Source organism: Apodemus sylvaticus, chromosome X (assembly GCF_947179515.1).
Source record: "Apodemus sylvaticus chromosome X, mApoSyl1.1, whole genome shotgun sequence".
NCBI classification, from domain to species: Eukaryota; Metazoa; Chordata; class Mammalia; order Rodentia; family Muridae; genus Apodemus; species Apodemus sylvaticus.
The window spans coordinates 34,122,570-34,139,922 of NC_067495.1; the positions used below are offsets into that span (position 1 = coordinate 34,122,570).

A 17,353-nucleotide genomic window follows, 5' to 3' on the forward strand; every position below is an offset into this window, starting at 1 on the left:
TGTTAGGTGCAATGTGTGCTTTTAGTTTTAATAAAGTTTCTTTTACGAAAGAGGGTGCCCTTGCATTTGGGGCATAGATGTTCAGGATTGACAGTTCTTCTTTTTGTATTTTTCCTTTGACCAGCAAGAAGTGTCCCTCAGGGTCTCTTTTGATGACTTTGGGTTGAAAGTCAATTTTATCTGATATTAAAATGGCTACTCCAGCTTGTTTCCTGAGACCATTTGCTTGTAAAATTGTCTTCCAGCCTTTTACTCTAAGGTAGTGTGTCTTTTTATTGGGGCATTAAGTCCATTGATGTTAAGAGATATTAAGGAATAGTGATTGTTACTTCCTATCATTTTTGACGTTATTTTTTAAATTTGAATGCTTAACTTCTTTTGGGTTTGATGAAAGGTTACTATCTTGCTTTTTCCAGGGTGAAGTTTCCCTCCTTGTATTGGTGTTGTCCTCCTATTATCCTTTTTAGGGCCGGGTTTGTGGATAGATATTGGGTAAACTTGGTTTTGTCATGAAATATCTTAGTTTCTCCATCTATGGTGATTGAGAGTTTTGCTGGATATAGTAGTTTTGGTTGGCATTTGTGTTCTCTTAGAGTCTGCATGAGATCTGCCCAGGACCTTCTAGCCTTCATAGTCTCAGGTGAAAAGTCTGCTGTGATTCTGATAGGTCTTCCTTTATATGTTACTTGGCCTTTTTCTCTTACTGCCTTTAGTATTCTTTCTTTGTTTAGAACATTTGGTGTTTTGATTATTATGTGACGGGAAGTATTTCTGTTCTGGTCCAGTCTGTTTGGAGTTCTGTAGGCTTCTTGTATATTCATGGGCATCTCTCTCTTTAGGTTAGGGAAGTTTTCTTCCATAATTTTATTGAAGATATTTGCTGGCCCTTTAAGTTGTAAATCTTCACTCTCATCTATGCCTATAATCCTTAGGTTTGGTCTTCTCATTGTGTCCTGGATTTCCTGGATATTTTGGGTTACAAGCTTTTTGCATTTTGCATTTTCTTTAACTGTTGAGTCCATGGTTTCTATGGAATCTTCAGCATCTGAGATTCTTTCTTCTATCTCTTGTATTCTGTTGTTGATATTTGTATCTCTGTCCCCTGATTTCTTCCCAAGGCTTTCTATCTCCAAAGTTGTCTCCCTTTGAGTTTTCTTAGTTGTTTCTACTTCTGATTTTAGATCCTGGATGGTTTTGCTTAGCTCCTTCACTTGCATGTTTGTGTTTTCCTGTAATTCTTTAAGAGATTTTTGTGTTTCCTCTTTCATGAGCTCAGCCTGTTGACCAAAGTTCTCCTGTATTTCTTTAAGAGATTTTTGTGTTTCGTCTTTCATGACCTCAGCCTGTTGAGCAAAGTTCTCCTGTATTTCTTTAAGTGTTTTTTGCATTTCCTCCTTGTTGGCTTTTGTATTCTCCTGGATTTCTTTCAATGATTTTTGTGTTTCCCTTGCAAGGGCTTCTAACTTTTGATCCATTTTCTCCTGAATTTCTTTATGTATGACCTTCATGTGTTCCTGTACCAGCATCATGACCAGTGATTTTAAATCCAAATCTTGTTTTACTGGTGTGATGGGGTATCCAGGACATGTTGGTAGAGGAGAATTGGGTTCAGATGTTGCCATATTGCCTTGATTTCTGTTAGTGACGTTCCTGCGTTTGCCTTTTGCCATCTAGATCTCACTGGTGTTAGTTTATCTTGTCAGTGCTGGACTCACCAGTGCAAGCTGCCCCTTCCCAGTTGGCCTCTGGTGCACAGCTTACCTCCTGCACTGCTTGTAGACAGTGTGCTGCTGCCCAGGCTGTTCTGATCCCAAAGCAGGCACCCGAAGGCTCCCGCTGGGGCCCGCTGGATTCACTGGAGCACACTGACTTCTCCCAGCTGGCCGCCCGGAAGCCCAGCTAGCCACTTGCAGGACTTGGAGATGTAATGCTGCCGCCCAGACTGATCTGGATCCGGAAGCGGAGAGAGTAGAGCTAAGGGCTTCTGCCTGAGGCCTTGCCCCAGATTGTGTCTGTGGAGCAGATGGAGCTAGTGTGCACTCCCAGGGAGTGCCGACGGTGTATGCTACTGTGACCTCCCCTGTGTTCCGCTCACTCCGCTGGGCAGCCGATCTGCCAACCGGGCTGTCGCACACAAGGTTAGCCTGGCCGCCCAGTCCCTGAGTCCAGGCAAAAGCCTGGGAGGCCAAGGTCCGAGCAAAGTTCCCCTAGGGCTATGACTGTTAATTGGGTTTGCCAGGTGACTAGGATGGCGGGCGTGCGTGCCCGCGCTCCCTGAAAGCGCCGGGAGAGTCTGCTTTGCTAACAATCACCTGGGCGGGTTGACTCACAGATGGCCCACCAAGCCGCCCAGTTCTTGGGGTCAGTCCTGTGCCTTTTGGGGCCTGGACCCCTGCTTTGTTAGCCTTAGGCTATGCCTGTTACAGGTCTGCCCGCCTGAGCTCTCTGGCAAAATGGCAGCGGCGCGCTCGCAGGCCTGGGCAAAAAACCTCCTGGTTGGGTTGGCACCCCGATGGCCCCCCGACCCGCCCAGGGCCTGGGTGCAGGCCAACGCCCGTCGGGCTCAGACCACCGCGGTGTTGGCCTCGGATTATGTTTGTGTACCTCAGTCTGTCCGATTCCTGGAGTACGGAACCAAGATGGATGCTCCTCTCCTGACTGGTGGGAGGCCGAGTTCTGAAGTGGCCTCCGTGCAGGAAAGGCGCCGCACAACTGCAGCTGCTTGCTGCCCGGCTGGTCAGCGAAGGTCAGTGGTCGTGGGCGCAGGGCCTAACTGGTCCCTGTGACACCTTGGTTCCACTGCTGATGGCCCTTCAGCTGGAGCAGCCACTGCTGCCGCTGCCGCCGCCGCCGCCGCCGCCGCCGCCGCCCGGTAAAGAGATTTATATTAACTGCATCTGCAAAGGAAGTCTCAAAAAAGCACAACAAAGACTTTGTTCTCTGGTTTAGTCTGATGAAGAGAATTTTGAACAAGCATAGCAAGGTGAGAAAGGAAAAGTAAAAAATACATAGTTTGAGTATTAAAGGGACTCCAGGAAGTGAAATGGAGCTGAATTCAAGGATGTTAAATTGAATTAAGGGAGTGGTGACCTGGGGGCAAGATTCCACCCAGCTAAATTTAGGTCCAGGCTTGGTGTTGTCTGGAGGCAAAGATAAGCAGTTCTATGAGTTCAAGGCCAGCCTAGAACAGAGCAAATTCTAGGTGAAGAAAAACTTAAATCCAGGCTTGGTGGACCACACCTTTACTCCCAGCGTTTAGGAGACAGGCATGCAGATCTCTTGAGTTCAAAGTCAGTCTATGGAGCAAGATTCAGGGCAGCCAATTTAGGCAGTGAAGGAGCTGGGAAAAAGGAAGCTAGTGATAATGTAATAGAACAAGGGGGCAGTGTTCCAGCTCCTGCATGCAGCAGAACTCAGCAGCTTCAGCCATGTGTCTCTGGCTTTATATTCTAGAGGAGAAGGAGACTCCTGGGACAATTGATGCTGGTTAGCTGGAGCTCAGAAATTAGTGTTGATTAAGACCAGCATCACTGAGGTGAAATCTTCTGGGAAGTGTTTTCTGAGTGCACAAAGAAGCTGTATTCCAGAGAGAGCCAAGAAGCTGCATTCCAGAGATGCAGCTCATGCTGCAGCTGTACTTGGTAATGTGTAAGAATCACCCGGGTGGTGCTGGTTTTGAAGGCATGAAGACATCATGAAGAACAGCTGAGGTTTTGCACTGTGAGAGGCCATGGAAGGCCATTGGTGAGAGTGCACCCTCAGTTGTAATTGACAGCCCAGGACTGAAGGGGTCACACAAAGGAGTTGAGACTTGGTACCATGAAGAGAGCCTATGAGAGGCTTTGGTGAATTGCAGTGGAAGACCCTAGCATATTGGAGATGCCAGTACCATGGGATGACCACCAAGAACAGCAGTGGCAGCAGAGTTCATCAACCTGAACTTAGAGTGCTACAGAGGGCAGAGCAGGAGAAGTGACTCCAGCTCTTTGGAGATTCACAGAAGATCGTGTGTGGATTTCAGACATTGGAACAAGAAGCTGTGAAGTTGAAATTGACTTGGGGACCCCAAGATGTTAAAGATGCCAGAGCCACAGGATGCCTGCCATGGAAAGCTGCTAACAGGGAGTGGAACCAGCCCAGGAGAAAGAACCTTGTTGTAATCAACAAAGATGAAAAAGGAGTTGAATATCTGAAGACTGCTTTGCCATCAGACATGGAGATGCAGAGTTTGGACTTTTCCCAGTTGGTTTCCTGTCTTGCTTGGAGATTACAGTTAAGTGATTGGATGAATCTCAAAAGGGACCTTGAACTTTGGACTTTTAACACTGTTGAGACTGCTATAGACTATGGGGGTTTTTTAAAAATATTTATTTATTATATGTAAGTACACTGTAGCTGTCTTCAGACGCCAGAAGAGGGTGTCAGATCTCTTTACGGATGGTTGTGAGCCACCATGTGGATGCTGGGATTTGAACTCATGACCTGTGGAAGAGCAGTCGGTGTTCTTACCAGCTGAGCCATCTCTCCAGCCCGACTATGGGGATTTTTGAAGTTGGACTAAATATATTTCGCATTATGCTATGTTTAAGTATGGCCCCCATAGATTCATGTTTGAACAAGCCTTTGGGGGCCAGGGAGTAGAATGTGATGGTTTGTATATGATTGGCCCAGGGAGTTATTAGGAGGTGTGGCCTTGTTGAAGTAGGTGTGTCACTGCGAGTGTGAGCTTAGACATCTCACCCTAGTTGCCTGGAAGTCAGTCTTCTACTAGCAGCCTTCAGATGAAGATGTAGAACTCTCAGCTCCTCCTGCACCATATCTGCCTGGATGCTGCCATGTTTCTGCCCTGATGACAATAGACTGAACCTCTGAGCCTGTAAGCCAGCCCCAATTAAATGTTGTCTTTTATAAAGCTTGCATGGTCATGGTGTGTGTCTGTTCACAGCAGTAAAACCCTAACTAAGACAGAGGCCTTTGGGAATTCTGTCATAAATTTAATAATTAACAAACTTCTGACAAGATTGAGTGCAAGATAGGATAGCCGTAGTCAAGAGAGGATAGGAATGAGAATCTTAAGTAGCTTTGACAGATTGCGTAGGTAAAGGAAAGTATATTGTTTTATTTGCAAAGAGACTAGGACCAGAATAAGAAAGCTGGCAGCAGTGGCATAAAAGCATGGTGACAGAAAATGAGTTTGTCCAGGCAGATATAGGCCTGTGACACCAACTGAGCACACAGGCTATGGGAACAAGCTAGGGGTGTGGAAACATGAATAGGTGAGGCTTGAGTCTTTTTCATTTACCAGACTGCTGATCCTTTAAAATATATAGTTGAAGACAATTTAGCTCCCATAGGGTGAGGGGGGTAGTTGCTAAATAATCTGAACCAGCATCCTGGAGGACTATTAGCAACACAGTCATGGCCAAGCTAGAAATTCAGGTTGTCATGACAAAGTCTAGAGGCCCTGCAACATTTCCCAGGAATGTCAGGAAAGCAATCTAACCTGGTCCAGGATTTTCTGCAGCTGCAAGAGCTCAGGGGAATCTTAGATTGCTTCTTATAGAGGAAGTAAGGGACTTATGTTGTAACACGAATGCCACTCAGGAGGCCAGTAGTATGGACTGGGCATTGAAAGTCAACCCTCAGCCCAAAAGAGGCTAGCCAGGCCTTATCTGGGTCTAAGGTTCCCTCGGGCCAACAGGAGAAACGCTTTACCAATTATTATGGTCGGTGTGTGTTTGCGGAAATTTGCAGTCTGGTAGCAGAAATGTGAACCTGTCTGACAGGGGCTGCACACCCGCCCTTGGGAGCCAGGGCAACTGCAGGGCAGAGTCTGGTAGCAGAAAACTCTAAGTCTGACAGAAGCAGCGGGGCTGTAGGGAAGAACTTTTCGCCAGCGGCAAAAGTGGTGGGCGGGGCACAGTGGAAGAAGGAAGGACTTAAAAGAATCTCGTTTTAGATCTGCTTGGCTGTAGGGCGGAACTTCCTGCCAGCCCGGTGGTGGGCGGGGAAAAGGAAGGACCTAAAGTAGCTTGTTTTGTATCCTAGCAACGTGCTTGTGGCCTCGCGGCACCCCCTCCCCCCACACCAAACCGAGAGCTGAGGGAGCCATCTGGAGGATAGGAGAATGAGGATGTGGGGGAGGAGGGAGGCAGAGTCCCTGGGCATCTTCAGAACCAGGAGCCAAACCTCCATTTCAGGCAAGCCAGCCAAAGTAGCAGGTCGCAAATGAGAGGGGGGAAAAGGCAAAAATTACAGGCTGACTCAAGGGCTGGAATTCTCAGCTGCGAGAAAGAAACGAGGGTCACTGAAAAACTGAATGTCTCCCATCCTCAAGGACAATACAGGGGTAGCTCCAAGCTCAAGAAACACCTAGGACCAGGTAGATAGTTGCTCTGACCAGTCGGGGGTGGGGAGCTTACCGGTCCGGGGCTAGTGAGCATGGTTGTGGCTGAAATGGCATGCAAACTTGCAGAGTTTCTAGATCCGAGTCACAAGGCACCAACGTTGTGAGGGACCAGACACACACACACACTGGCATAGTATAGAAGAGAGTTTATTTAGGGCATGGGATGAGAGTTAAGGGGGGTAGTGGAAGCAGGGAAAGGCAGAGAGAGGGGGAGAGTAGAGAAACAGAGGCCGCCCATGACCACGTGGAGGGGGGGAGGGGAGGAGAGCCCCAGAGAGGTAAAAGAGAGAGATAAGAGTAAGAGAGAGTAAGAGAGAAAGGAGGGAGTAAGCAGCCCCCTTTATAGTAGGCCAGGCCTACCTGACTGTTGCCAGGAAACTGTAGGGAAGGGCATACCTGGCTGTTGCTAGGTAATTGTGGGGTGGAGCTTAGACAGAGCCCTAACAACGTCTCCTATACGTTTATTGATCTTACCAAGTTGACAATGACAATTATCCACCACATTTGTTCATCTCTCCTGATACCTAATTTATAAATTAAACTTTGTCATATATACATATGATAGCATTTAGTTCCAGACATGCTTTGGAAGTCTTGGAATGTCTCTAAGAGGGGACTACTACATAGTTGCCAATTGTTCTTTCCTCTGGTTACAGAAGTAGCCATTCCTGCTCTAGCCATGGCTTCATGGTAGATCGAGTCAACTTCTGGTTGAGCACAATGAATTGCTCTGACCAGTGAAATGTTAGCAAGCAAACGCCATGAATGAACCTGCCCAGCCAGCCAGGCTGATTCCACGACAGCCTGCAAACTGGCAATTTGGGAGAATAGGCCTAAGTTTCTGTTTCTGAGAAATGAGAACCTGGATCCAGGACCCTGTAGTCGGCCAACCACAGCCACAGGCAGCCAATCCAAGGACACCTTGTCATCTGCCCTGAAGTAAGATTAGGTAGCTAGGATGAGTAAGCAATCCTGGGAGGCCTCAAGAGCCTAACCAATTGTAGAATCAGCCAGAGCCCTAGAGATAGAGCTAACCAATCAAGGTAAAGGGCACACAGGCCTCCCTGGAATTGCCCTGCCTGACAATAAAAGCTGGGCCTGTGAGTCCACCAGGGGTCTCCATTCCTGTGCACCAGGAGGCTTGTGCATGCAGGAAATAAAGCTGAATAAACGCTCTTTGCTTTTGCATACTATTTGAGTCTAGGGTATCATTCTTCAGTGATTTCATGGAGCACACTGTGAAGTTTGGCACTTCTGATATCAACTACTTCAAGTAGTTGTTGTCCTTTCAGTGTAGGCCCAAGAGTAATATACTAGATTTAAACCTAACCAGAAGCCTTGGATCTTATACCATTGAACAGAAGAACCCTGGAATCATATGCCATTGATCCAAGCCTCAGTGAACCACTGCCACCAACCTACTGACCTGAAAAGACAAAAGTTAAATATTTATTTTTGCATACCACAGAGAACAGACTGAATCTAAGAAGACCAACTGGAGGAGATTCAGGGACCAAATTGAAGCTGGCTTTGTCCATCTACAGAGAAATAATAAAGAATGTGTATAGTAAAGGATGAAGAAAAAATTAAAATACTGATTACTTTTAGCATTTTTCTCGTACATAATCTATGTGGGTTTTTTTTTTTAATAAAATCCATTTTCCTCTGAAACTAAAATAAACAAAATCTTTAGGACACTACAGCTCAGCAGTTCCTTTAACAGTCCAGTCCAGCTTCATTTATTTTCATGTATTCATTCTACCACAATCAAAATAAGATAAAAACTCCTAGCTGTCAGTTATGGGGATCATAACTAAAGCAGACTGGAAAAAGACGGAAGGGGGAATCTGAACCAAAGTGCAGACCATTTACCTTGAAAAATTCACCCTGGATCTAAATATAGCTCCTAATTGCTACCAGTCTATTGACTGCATTTCAGAGATCTTGATTCATACGACCCACCAGAGACCAAATGATCATTGCCAGCATATTTCATGATGCATTTTCAATAAAATACAACTAAAATAGGTACCTTTTAATTCATATCTGCATTTACATTTAGTACATAGTACATTTTTTCAGCCAAGTCATAGGGAATTACCAGAAGGTAACTTAAGGTTTATGAAATTAGAGCAAAGAAAGAGGACATTAATATTAAAATGGACTTAGATACTCTTACCGTGACTTCAGGGTGTAAAGTATCAGGCATTTGGGAGATCCACAGGAAACCTCTACAGGACAGTGCACAGAAGGACCTATATACACTGAACTAGTTCCAACATTGATTCTTTGTGACTGATACTTGGGTTTCCATGAAGCTTCTGGGGCAATCGAGGCCACGGCAGGGGACATGGTGGAGGGAGCATTTTGATATGGAACTCCAAAAAAGCAAAAGCAATCTGTGAAACCCCAGCAAGTCCTGTGATGTGGCTGGCTGTAGCACTACACCATGCTCCCAATTTTATTGTTTAAGTCTAGGACAAAGGATTAAAGAGACCTTCACAAGTGTTTAAGCAGTTCATGGTTTTCTAGAGACCAACAAAACAATCAATCATGTGCCATGGAGTGCTCACATTTACAACCCCTAGTTCACTCAGCCTTCTCAAATTCCACAGCACTGAATGGAAACAATATTACCACAGGTCATCATTTGTGTTTACATGGTATGTGTTGGGGGAGTGTTCATGAATGTCTATGTTTGGGGATGGCGGTAAAAGGACACTTCAGGTGTTTTCCCTTAGGTGCCTTACACATTTGTTTGAGGGCACCTTAGTCCCACTGGGCAAGAATAAGACCACTACCACAATTTTGAGCCAAATTTGAACCAAGCTTTTAGTAAATATTGGCCAGAATTATGGACTTAAGCCAGGTCAATTACGGGTTTCCCAGAAAATGGCCACAAACTATGTTGGTCAGATGCTTATAAAGGCAAACCCACAAAGCTATGTACTTCCTGCCTTCATCCAATCAAGGGCAAGCATATATCCTGATGTATTTCCTGTCTACGTATGATCAAATACATCCAGTGCAGTTGGGTCACCCAAACTTGTTTAGGAAAGTAAAAACATATAGCTTGTTCCTTTATGTGAACAAGAGCCTCCAGCATCTCAGGAAGCAACCGTCCTTAGATAAGGGGCTTAGAGGTTAGAGGCAGTTTTGTTTTATGGATTCCTTAGGCACATAAATTAAAATTTAAAACATAACTTTGGATTTCATAGGCTCTGTCTGCATCCTACCTCACCATGACTGGGATATGTGCACATACTACTGTGCCTGGCTTTTTATGAGGACTCTGGACATCTGAACTTGGGTCCTCATACTAGCAAAGCAAGAGCTCTACCAACTGAGCTTTCTCCTCGGCCACAGATCACCATCTGGCCAAACTTAGCCTACGAATTTATTGCTATATGGGTTATTAGAACACAGTAATATTTTGAGATGGGGAAAGTAACTTTAGATCATATAGTACAATGAGAATCAACATCCTTTGCAAGTTTCTAAATCCTAAACAGAAACAGAAACATTTTTCTGTTTACTTAAATAATAACTACAGGCAAATAATGAATTCTGAGAGCTGGGAGAAATCATCTTCCCCAGCATGGTGGATTAAATAAAAATGCCCCCTCCATAGGCCCCCCCCCCCATAGGCCACCAGTAGGTGTGGTTTTATTGAAGGAAGTGTGTCACTAGGGGTCGGCTTTGAAATCTTAGGTTCTCAAGCCAAGCTTTAGTGGTTCAGTCTCTTCCTACTGCTTGTGGATCCAGATGTAGAACCCTCAGCTCCCTCTCCAGTACTATGTCTTGCTGCATGCCAGCATGCTTCCCACCATGATGATAGCGGACTAAACCTCCAAACTATAAGCCAGCCCCAAATTAAAGGTTTTCTTTTATAAGAGTTGTCGTGGTCATGGTATCTCTTCATAGCAAATAAAACCCTAACTAAGACACCCAGGAAAGAATCTCCTAATTGGTTACACAAAATCAAGTGGTCAGCTTTGAAATATTATACATATAATTAACATTATATAGACCTAGAAGATTGTAGTTTGCCGGGCGGTGGTGGTGGCACATGCCTTTAATCCCAGCACTTGGGAGGCAGAGGCAGGCGGATTTCTGAGTTCAAGGCCAGCCTGGTCTACAGAGTGAGTTCCAGGACAGCCAGGGCTACACAGAGAAACCCTGTCTCGAAAAACCAAAAAAAAAAAAAAAAAAAAAAAAAAGAAAAAAGAAAGATTGTAGTTTTTTTAAGATTTATTTATTTATTATATGTAAGTACACCGTAGCTGTCTTCAGACACACCAAAAGAGGGTGTCAGATCTCATTACGGATGGTTGTGAGCCACCATGTGGTTGCTGGGGTTTAAACTCAGGACCTTCGGGAGAGCAGTCAGTGTTCTTAACCGCTGAGCCATCTCACCAGCCCCAAGATTGTAGTTTTATAAGTAGAAATATATATACGTGTGTGTGTGTGTGTGTGTGTGTGTGTGTGTGTGTGTGTGTATAGTTATAAAATATTACATTTTATATAAATTTAAAAAAAGGGGCCATGAATTTGAGAATAAGGGGGTGGTGTAAATAGGAAGGGTTGGAGTGAGGAAAGGGAAGAAAGAAATGATGTAATTATATTTTAACTTCAACTAACAAAATATTTATGTTTTCGGTTTTTTATTAGTATTTGTATCACAATTAGTACATGACTTCCCACTTGCTTTTCTTTTTTCCTTTTGAGCTTTGTGTCTTCTTCAAGACATCTGGTTTATGGGGTCTGTGAACTCATATTTGCATAGAAACTCAGGCTCTACAAGTAATGTCTGAAGGTGAGTCCTTAATCTAGGCTGGCTTCAGTGTTGAAAGAGCACAGGAAAAAGACATGTGAAATCTGGGAACTTCAAAAGTCAGAGGTAATCACTCTTGTTTGTTTTTACCCCACCAAACAAATTCTTAATCAAAAGCATTGGAGATATTGGCCCCAAAGCCAGACAGTGTGCTTTCTACACCAAAAGTACATGAGCTTTGCTTAATCCTACATCACACCCATGTCTCTCTACAACTCCACTTTAGTCTGGCTTTAGTGTGTCCTCAAGAGAAGTCTTGCATTTGCTTTGGAAAAAAAAAATCCAAAAAAACAACAACAACAAAAAGTCTATAAGAAAATTGGAGTTGGGGTGAGTCTGACCCTCACAAACTGCTGTACACCCTCGAGCTCACACCGGCTTCTCTTCAGCCTCAGTCAGTGCACTGTGGTCACTGTCATGCTCGCCACTGTACCGCAGGTGCAGCTGTGTCTCAGTTCCCAGCCCCGCCGCCGCCGCTGCTGTCTGTTTCATTCGCTGGTATTCTCATAGGTCACACGAGACAGATGAGGAGTTTGAAGCCAAACAGTGATGCCTGGGAATTTCGTAAAGGGATGAATACACTTGTTGGCTATGATCTAGGTCCTGAACCTAACATCATTGATGCTGCTCTGCCTTCATGTAGACAGTTAAATGACTTTGCTAGTGCTGTTCGAATCTTCGAGGTTGTTAAGGACAAAGCAGGACTCATAAGGAAGCCTACCCCTCTGTCATCCAGGAACTTGGACCAACTTTAAATGAATTGGGAATCTCCACTCCAGAGGAACTGGGCCTTGACAAAGTGTAAACTCCCGTGGATGGGCTTCCCAAGGACTTAACTGCTGTTGCTACTTGATTGACACAGTTACCTGGAAATGTTTTCTTTGAACAAATTTTCCTTTGAGTATCAAACTGTGTAGTAGTAACTTGGACTTTAATAAAGGGAAATGAGTTTATACTGAAAAAGAAAAAAAGAAAATTGAACTGGAAATTTCCTAATGAAAAAAATTCAAAAGGAAGACATGACTGTTTCTAGTTGTGGTGGATGAGGTTTATTGTAGGTAAAAGGGAGAACATAGGCAAAGCCATTTTCAGCTGGGTAATCCAGAGTGAGCATGACCCTAAGCTGGGCCATGTGAGGAGAGGCAGAGGGGAGAAGGTTGAGTCAGGAGACCAGGACGGTAACGTATAGATCAAAAGGACTGGCTGACCAAAATGGCTGGCTTATATAGGGAAAGGCAGCTGGGAGAAGGGCAATGCAGCCCCTGGGTTGGAGAGTTCATGGTAGGGGATGGAGTATGCCAGCCCTGCCCTGTAATAGATAGTGATTGTAAAGTGCAGGGAGAGCCTAGAAGCCAGGTTCCCTTTGATATGTTAAATAGGCACCTCAGACATTTGGCCCAGGTTTGAGAGTAACACCTATAGCCTAGTAATGCTGGGGCTGCTCCACTGTAGTACTGAGATGTATTCCTTACATGTCTGTGGTTATGCAGGTGTAAAGAGCCCTACTTATCAACCACTTAAAAGTGTAACATGCATTACACTGGGCAAAGGGGCCCACAAAGCACCCATGAGACTGAGCAGGACTGAAAGTCTGAGGCCAACCTGGCCTACATAATGTATAGTTTGCACCTTGTCTTAAGCCATTTTGAATTATCATAACAGGATACAATAGAGTGGGTAATTTATAAAGAACATACCTTTGTTTTCATACTGTTACATAGGCTGGGATGTCCATGATTAAGTGCTGGCATCTGATCTGATAAACTTTTTCTTTTTAAAAAAATATTAATTTTTACTTATTTATATGTGTATACCATTTGCATTCCTGGGGCTCATAAAGGCCAGAAAGGGCAACAGTTGTCCTGGAGTATCAGATGGCAAGGCACCATGTGGATGTTGGACCTGGGTCTTCCACAAGAGCCTCTAATGGCTAAGTTGTCTCTCCAGTCTCATGGTGAGGGTCTTGCTGCACTCTAACAAGAAAGAAAGAAGAACCACAACGTGGAAAATGGTATGGTTGAATATTCCTTCATTGAAATAGCAGAGCCCTCTGGGCCCAATTACCCCTCCGAATTGCTACAATACAAATAAAATTCTGGCATGAATTTTAGAAGAAGAAAATTGTTCAAAACATGGCATATTTTCTGTGTAAATATTGTATAATATTGTATGCATATTCACAAAGAACATTTCATTCACTCTATTTTAATGGACTTGAGAAGTACAAACTGGCAAGCAGCTGTGGTTGGCACTTAGAAGTTTTCCATCTACTTATTTGGTTATCACTCACACAATTGAAAACTGCTGAACAATCATCCATTCAGCTAAAACTCTGCCAAAGGTCAACTTCAATGATACTGATTTAAGCAAATCAAATCAAATGACACAAAAAATGTAAAAATGCTTTTAGAGTTCAGCAAAAATTTGGCCAAAGAAAATGGGTGGGATTAACAATGTAGTGCAAACAAATCATAAATATTTGCCATTTAAATCTGATGGGGGGGGATGGGCTACAGTGATGGCTCGACAGTGAAGAGCAAACAGTAAGTATTCTTAAAGAGGTTCTGAGTTTGATTATCAGCACACATGTTGGGTGGCTCACAACCTGTAACTCCAATCTCAGGGGAAACACTTCAGGCCTCTAATAGCGTATACAAACACACATATTTATAATCAAAAATAATAAAAATAGATATTTAAAAAGTAAACAAATCCACTGAATTTTAGGGTTTGTCCCAATGGCACATACTAATTCGCGTTGGTAAAATGTAGCATCAGAAATGTAATAACCCCAGAAGCAAGTGATCAGCTTAAACTGATGAAAAATAAATATTTATGCATGTAATAGCAAACATGCAATTTTGATTACTAATATTTTAAAGGAAAATAAAAATGATATAGTCACACTATAAAGCATCCTTTGAAAATATGAATACATTATTTGATGTATTCATTAATTGAATACCAATATTTTAATTTAAAATTATACAATTTTTAAAAATTTATATTTCATGTATATTTACCTCTGAAGTTAGAATATAGTGACACTCTGTTTCAGCCAAGCATCAATTTTTAATATGCAGCTGTTTGCACTCAATCAAAATACATTATTTGATGTCCCTCTAAAAATATTGTAAGAAATGAAAATTCTATGAATAAAAGCTCAGTTATGTGTCCTTTATATAATACAGTTCCTTGATAGAAATCCAAAATGTTTTGCCAATTAAGCCACAGGTTTATTTTACTGAAAAATACCGTGATCTTTTTTTAATCCGGCTTTTTTCCTTGCCATTCTGCCTCCTATCCTGCCTCTTCTGCTGCCACCAGCTGGCTTCCACTACTGCTAAATTCCAGCAACCAGCAGGATGCAATTCGGCGCTTTGTTTTGACTGCTGTGCTCCTGGTAGGAAAATCAACTCAGATGTATAACTCAATCTTTAAGCTGGGAACAGAAAATCACAATTGACTCATTTCCTTCACATTTTGGGCTATCAGAGAGCCATGCAGTAGTTTGTATTTGTCCCAGTAAAAGACCCAGACAAAGCTCCAGGCTAACAAAAAAGAAGCCATGTCCATTGTTAAGTTAATGATCTCCTCCCAGGAAGGAACAAGGTTACAACTACAGAGCCATTATATAAAGCAAACAAAGGTCAAATTAAAATATAAAGTGTACCAATAAACCTAGAAATCCAGAAGTACAAATTCTAACACATTTATACAAATGAACATTTGGAGAATAGTATGGAGATAAAATTTCAATTATGTTTATTTAGTTTCTGAAGTTTTGAGAATAAGTATAATTTTAACATTTCATTTTGGCCAAATTCCTGTCATTTTTGTTAGAGGAATTACAAGTTTTAACTATGTAAAATTTACTACTATAAATTAAAATTTAAATTATTTTTTTTAAAATAAAAATAAGCTTCCAAGTAGTGTTTTTTGTAAGTATCTAGCTAACATTTGCACCTCAGAAATTCTCAGAGGTTAACACAACACTAAGAAAATATAAAAACTTATGAATTCACGGAGTACTTGAGTGTAAACATTTATAACTTACTCAACTACATTAAAAATTTCAAGTCATTTATAAGAACACATAAACACATGTATACAAACAGAGGCAAAACAGAGTCAGTTCTGAAGCCAGAGACACATATTACCAACTAATTAAAAATCTGTGCTCTCCCTTACAATGCTAGACCAAAAAGGAGGGAGGTGATTGGAGAATGGGTGGAGAGAAGGCTTATGGGACATATGGGGAGGGGGGAACTGGGAAAGGGAGAAATCATTTGGAATGTAAACAAAGAATATAGAAAATTAAAAAAAAAGGAAACAAAAACAAAAACAAAAATCCTCTGTGCTCTGAGCCTGTCACTAAACGTAGGATGTGCCCTTTTTTTTTCTAACTCCAGAGCTTGCTCAAAAGCTGTGACATAGAATACAATACTACATTATGTCACAAGATCAAAGTGTTTACAGATTAGTAGTTCCATTTGAGTGAACCAAGTGACAACTCAGGCTATACAAATAACCGAAAAGGAGAACTTATTAGCAGGAATATACCTAAATAAGGCCTCCAAGTTCACCTATTCTTAAGAATCAGGGATAAGTTTCCAACCAGCTTCACTGTAGACAATGCCTATGGCTTGTATACTAGAACAATTTTCTAGGTTGCTTTACAGAACCACTCTTTGTCTAGGGCCTACAGATAGCTAATAGAGAATGTGAATACAGGCATGATGGTGTACACCTGTGATCCTAGCACTCAGGAATTGGAGAACAGAGGACCACACGTTTCCTCTGCTATGTAGAGTTGTAGTCTAGTCTGGGTTGCAGACTTTGTTTTTAAAAAGAGAGAATGTAGTATGGATAGAGGGTGTGGCTCAGAGTATCAAAGTCCTGGGTCCATACCTCAGGAGATTATCTAGTTTGGTGGATCTGTACTTGGGCGACACAGGGATATGACTGTGTTTAAAATGATACAGCCTTGGGTCTGTTTCACAGAGCTTCTGATTGAATTGGTCCAGGCTACACAAGCATTGGGGATTTTAAGGGACCCTGGTGAAGCTACTGTGCAACCAAGACTAAGAACTACATGTTAGTTCAGTGGACAGATGGTCAGTACTCCAATTTTTAAAAGTTTCATCTAACTTATTTTATAGGTGAGTAGATCAACAGAAAACCTGTAAGGGCTGGCTCTCTTATCCTGTTGTCCCCCTGGGACTGATATCAGGTAGTCAGGGTAAGCAGCAAGTGCCTTTACCTGCTGAGCTATTTTTCCAGCTCTAGAACGCCAATATGCAGCAATAGCGCAAACCTCAAGTCTTTCATTAAAGTTTTTTTTTTTTTTAATAATCAACAGACAGTGCCCTAATGCGCGACTCTTTAGTGCAGGTGGTTCTCTGAGAGTTCAAGGCCAGCCTAGTCTACATAGTGAAGGTCAGGCTTGGACTGAATAGTGAGACCCTGTCTTAAAAATAAAAAGCAGTAATATAGACACATCTTACAAAACAAAATGTCGCGCGAAATAATCCAGATTTAAACGGTGTGATTCTATTTACGCAGAATATTAAAAAAAAAAAATCAGAACAGGGCAGGAGATAGAAATGCATAGGAAGGGAAACTAGAAAGAATTTCCCGGGATAGAAATGCTACGTATTTCGACTAAGGTATAAACAAATATTTAGTTTTCAAAACACCAAAAGGAACAACTGAAGCCTTCATTACGATGTTGTGGTATATAAACAAGTTAAAAAGTGACGCGATTAATTTAAATGTGGGTATGTATCGGTATTTCTGATAAGCCCTAATTCTTGCTATATGAAAAGCACAACAAACCGGAGATGAAAATCAGTGAGAAAGGAGAGCAGATCGTAGAGACTGTCAAGCCTAAAGAATCACTAGAATGCAGACAGACAGACGCCAGGAGCTTCTCACATTACGAAGCCCGACCGAGCGTCCCAGGAAAAGAAGCCCGCGCGCTTTTTCCGGCATGCACAAAACCATCTGAGTGTCCTCACCGGAAAGGTCCGGAGGGAAATGTTGCCACCGGAGCAAAGAACCCGGTAGCAATTTGGTTCCTTCGCGGATGCTGGAGCTGTAAGGCTCCG

The 17,353-nt window shown here is 42.7% G+C and overlaps 1 long non-coding RNA gene across 1 annotated transcript; it reads right to left on the reverse strand.

Moving 5' to 3' along the window:
- Positions 1 to 10,970: 10,970 nt before the first annotated feature.
- LOC127674836 (uncharacterized) lies at positions 10,971 to 17,331 on the reverse strand. The gene is made up of 3 exons (XR_007975368.1): positions 17,264 to 17,331; positions 13,058 to 13,216; positions 10,971 to 11,796 (listed from the first exon to the last, which is right to left on the reverse strand). It is a non-coding gene; the product is annotated as an uncharacterized LOC127674836 (long non-coding RNA).
- Between the last annotated feature and the right edge of the window lie 22 nt (positions 17,332 to 17,353).